A 5224-nucleotide genomic window follows, 5' to 3' on the forward strand; every position below is an offset into this window, starting at 1 on the left:
TCGAGCTGGTAAAAGTTTTAGCATTTTCCGTGAAACCAAGCTATTATTTCTGAAAGACAATTTGGGTGTCAACATCATTCTCAGCTAGAAATAATATAATCATTCGAAAACAATCTTAGGATTGATATTAGACAATGATTTTTAAAAGCCTTTTTCTTTTAAACCATAGAATTTGTCTTTCAAAGGAAATCTTACAGATTTGTAAATAAAACGAATGTAAGTGAGCCGCAGTGGATGAGAACAGATAGAACAAATCGGACCCCGATCCAATTGACTTGCTTGAGATTTAATGAAATCCTTAAAGTTCCTTGGAACTTCTCAGAGTTCAATGAGCAAACATCATCACATCCTTTTAATTTTGAGGGTAAAATGTGTCAAATTAGTCCTATTTTTGTCAACCTTGAAAAGTAATGTTGAGGACAGTGGGGCGAGCGTGAGACGCGAGGAGGATGCAGGATGGAGGACCAGGGTGGAGGAGGGTCGCTGATTGCGGAAAGGAAGCTGAAGAGTGGGCCAGTCATCCGACTGGAGGAACAATGTTTTCATGGCGACCAGTGCGACTCTAGCCCAGACCCAGCACGTAGGTGCCAGGCGGCTGCCATGAATTCTGGAGCTATGAGGATCCACGGCAAAGGGCATTGCCAGGGAGAGAGCCAAGTAAAAAATGAGAAAAACAGACTGTCTTTGAAATCTCTGAAAACTGACAACAACAAAACAGAAAAATCCAAATATAACCCTCTTTGGGGAAAAGTATTTCACCCGCATTTACCCTCAGTCATAATATCTGAAAAACGGAAAAAAAGACATTAAGGATCTAAGAGGGTAAGTTGAATTTCTCAGCAAAGACATCACTTATTCCAAGTAAAAAGGAAGCTAAATTTGCACGAACCTTGGGTCAAATTTTCCCTGTGCTAAGTCCAGAATCAGCAGATAACTTCACCTCGTCCCAGCCATGATGGCAGCTCTTCTAAGCCTCCAGACCTAGTCTTCTTATAGTGTGTTTAAGCAGAGGAAAATTATTAGCAGGAAAAGCTGTCAAGGACCATGATTTTATTCCTTCAAATAGTATATTATCAAATGCCTTATCACAGGGAGTAAAAATTCTTCATATTGATAACATTAAATACTACATTGAACAAAAGTAAAAAAATGAAGAAAAACCAGCACTTCTGTTAGAAATATGGAGACAAGAATTTGTACTCAGAAAACAAGAAGTAGACTCAAAAAGCCTTTTGTAAAGGTGAAAGATATGTGCCAATTTTATAGACCTTTTTATCTTCAGTTGACCAGCATGCCTTTCATAAATTATTCTACTCAGAAGCCATATAGTCAATACTGATAAACCATGAAGCATCCAAAAGCAAGGTCAGGTTAAACTGAGGATCCAAACAGATGGTGATAAATGTGATGGAAGCCAAGTTCAGCTCTATTTGAAAGAGAAGAATAAAAAGGATATTGTGAGTGTTGGTTGCGAAAATATGAAGATCTTGAAACTCATCTCCTATGTAAGCAACACGGAAACTTTGCACAGAGCAGCCAGTATCAAATTGTTGATGATATTGTATCCAAATTAGGTTTTGGCTTTGTGGAATATTAAAGGAACATACCTAAAAAGAAAAGAATAAAATGTAGTGTTGGAACTTTCTCCTATTGAAACAAGCATACTTAAGAAGACTGAAACTAAAGAACAGATGGAATTGCAATGTATTCTTCAGAAAGACTTTGGGGGAAATAATATACAGATTGAGAAGAATTTCCTCTAGAAAGAGACCCAGAAGTCGGAACAAGAGTTTGTGTCCAAGAACTTATCCTTTGTCTTTCAAGTGAACCATGAGGCCTTCAAGAGGAAAATACTAGTAAGTGTTCTATTATCACTGAAAATGACATCAAACTGATACCTTTGCATAAAAACAAGCAGGAATGTATACCTGAGGTTTCTGAAAATAATTTAATTATAAATTAATATAATTTGGAAGAACTGAAACTAAGGTGTCCATGTAGACTACAGGTATCTGTGAAAGTTTCCAGTTTCACTAAGGATGACAATATGACTCAACAAAAAGAAACATCATTAGCTGACCTTTTCCCAGCAAAGGAGCTGAAGGAAGAGGACTCAGTGTTTGGTCGTGATTGTAGTCTGATAGCAACACGCAGTTCACATGAGCACTTGACAAATCAAGAAAAGACTCCATCCCATTACCTTCCTGAAGAATCCAATGACTGGAACCTCAGAATGGAGATAGTTTACCTCCTGGTACAATCCACTGTAAAGTGAAATTATTATTAGGAAGCAATAAAAAAGAAAACCTAGAACCAAATGTGGAATTAGATAAGAAAAAAAGCTGAGTTTATTACTCTAGAAGAAAACCAAATTTGTAGTTCAGCAGTACAGTCTTTACTGGATTTATTTCAGACTAGTGAAGAGAAATCAGAATTTATGGATTTCACCAGCGACCCTGAAAACAGTGGTGCAAACAGTGCTTTGGATATCTGGGAAGAAGAAAATTCAGATAATCTGTTGTCAGTGGTTTTGTTTTCTTCTCCTTTAAATTCTACATTTACTGGTTTTTAGTCTCAAGAATGTATGCTTTTAAAGAAACTGTTAAGTATTGTATTGGCATTTTTATAAGTCTAAAAATTTGTTGTCTATTTTTGCCAACATTGTTTATACATAACATGCAAACAATAATAAAGGTGATATTTATATTTTTCTATACAATTGAATACATATTATAAAAAATGATAAGATTTTAAAAACCCTCAGAATAATATTGAATAAATAATCATCAAAATATAAAAGAAAGAAAATTAACTTTGGATCAGGGTGAGTGTTATTCGGTGATGCTGAGTCAACTACAACTCTTAGTGATTGAATCTTTGTCCTCTCCTGCATCATCTTCATGATCTCAGCCATGCTCAAGCCCTGGCGGTCGTCACTGTGTCAATGAAATTTACTGAGATTAGTCTAAAAGTGATCCTCCTGTGAGAACAATCAACTGAGTTTCCACAGAGCTTCAGGTGAACTTTGGTGCCATTTTATATAGTCTTTCTGTTCTTCCTTCTTTTCTTAATGCTCCTTTAGGAGGTTGGGGATTTGGTGCATTACGTGTTGGGCTGCTAACCAAAAGAGTGACTGACTCTACCAGACGCTCTGGAAGGAAAAGATGAGCAGTCTCCTACCATAAAGATAGACAGCCTTTGGGGGCAGGGGTGGGCAGGGAGAAGAGTGCAACAATGAATGAACGGAAATCCAAAGGCTCTGTAAACTTTCATGAAAATTAATTAAAAAGAATTAAAGAGAAACAGCCTTGCAATCCCAATCAATGGAGGATTGTTCTATGCCAGAGTCGACACAATAGCAATAGGCTTGAGGTTTTCTTGGTTTTGTTTATGTAATAAGAATGGCTCCTTAGGAATTTTTAACAAATAGAATTGATCGACACTGAAAAATTTCAAGAAGTACTATATGACTAAGCCAATGGTAATGAAGGAAGAAGTTCAAGTGCATTAAAGGAACTGGGGAAAAATAAAAAATAAGACCCCAGAAATCAGTGGGATACCAATTGACATACTTTCGTTGACAGATGAAAACCTTGACATACTAGTTTATGCAGAAAACTTTCATAACAGCTGACTGACTGACTGACGGACTGGAAAAGACTCAATTTTGTTCACATTCCCAAGAAAGGTGATTCAATAGAATATGGAAATTGTGGAGCAATATCATTAATATCATGTTGTTGTTGTTGTTATGTGCCATCGAGTCGCTTGCGACTCATAGCGACCCTATGTACAACAGCCCTAAACTCCGCTCTGTCCTGTGCCAATCGCACTGTCTCTGACATTCCCATCCCAATTATCCCAGTCACTGAATCAATCCACCTCATAGAGGGCCTTCCTCTCCTGCGCTGTCCCTCCACCCTCCCAAGCATGATGTCCTTCTCCAAGGACCTGTCTCTCCTCACATGTCCAAAGTATGTTAGACAGAGCCTCAGAATCTTTGCCTCCAAGGAGCCACCCGGTTTAACCCTTTCCAGGACAAATCTGTTTGTTTTCCTAGCAGTCCATGGTATTCTCAATACTCTTCTCCAGCACCACAGCTCAAAGGCATCAATTCTCCTTCTATCCTCCTTGGTCATTGTCCAACTCTCTGATGCATAACAAGTGATTGCGAAGACCATGGCCTGTATCAGACGCACCTTAGTCTCCAGAGAGACACCATTGCTCTTCAGTAATTTGGAGAGGTCCCTAACAGCAGACTTTCCCATGGCAATGCGCCTTTTAATTTCCTGGCTGCTGGTGCCAAGACTGTTGACTGTGGAGCCAAGCAAGCTAAAGCTGTGTACAATCTCAATCTCTTCACCATCCATCCTGATGCTGCCAATTGGTCCAGTGGCGAGAATCTTTGTCTTCTTGACATTGAGCCTCAATCCATATTGTAGGCTGCAGTCCTTGACACTCTGCAGCAGGCGCTTCAGGTCTTCTTCAGTTTCAGCAAGCAGGGTTGTGTCATCACAGAGCTCTAGTGGCCTAGTGGCAGGAAGCTGCACTGCAATCTCAGAGGTGCAATGTTTAAATCCACCAGATGCTCTGCTGGAGAAGGAGGGACAATCTCCTCCTTTACCAGTCAGATCTGATTTGACAGTACACACACAAAAATAAAATTAATATCATATGCAAATAAAATATTGCTGAAGATAATTTTAAAAAGGCTAGAATAGTACATTGATAGGGAACTGTCAGAAGTTCAAGCTGGATTTAGAAGGGGCCATGGTACCAGGGATATGTTTGCTGTTGTCAAATCAATCCTGACTGAAAACATAGAATACCAGAAGAATGTCCATTTCTTCTTAATTAACGATGCGAAGGCATTTGACTGTGTGACTCATAATAAACAATGGATATTGAGAAGAATGTGAATCCCAGAACATTTAAATATTCTTCTTTGAAGCTTGTACCTAGACCAAGAAGCTGTTGTCCAAAGGAGAACACTGGATGGCTTAAAATCAGGAGAGGTGTGTGTCAGGGTCATATTCTCTCTCCATACCTATTCAATCTGTACGCTGAATAAGTCATTTGAGAAGCTGGAGTCTATGAGGAAGAATATGGCATCAGGACAAGAGGCAGAATCATCAACAAATAAATCATAACAAACTTGTGTTATGCAAATGGCATGACCTTGCTGAAAGTGAGGAAGATATAAAATACTTGCTGAAGAAGATAA

General features: G+C 38.6%; 1 pseudogene; it reads left to right on the top strand.

Annotated features, from left to right (window-relative positions):
* Positions 1 to 600: 600 nt before the first annotated feature.
* Positions 601 to 2572, top strand: LOC102862320 (annotated as a pseudogene).
* The last annotated feature ends 2652 nt before the right edge of the window (positions 2573 to 5224 follow it).

The sequence above is a fragment of the Elephantulus edwardii genome, unplaced genomic scaffold (assembly GCF_000299155.1).
Source record: "Elephantulus edwardii isolate Elephantulus edwardi_28Jun2011 unplaced genomic scaffold, EleEdw1.0 scaffold00004, whole genome shotgun sequence".
Classification (NCBI taxonomy): Eukaryota; Metazoa; Chordata; class Mammalia; order Macroscelidea; family Macroscelididae; genus Elephantulus; species Elephantulus edwardii.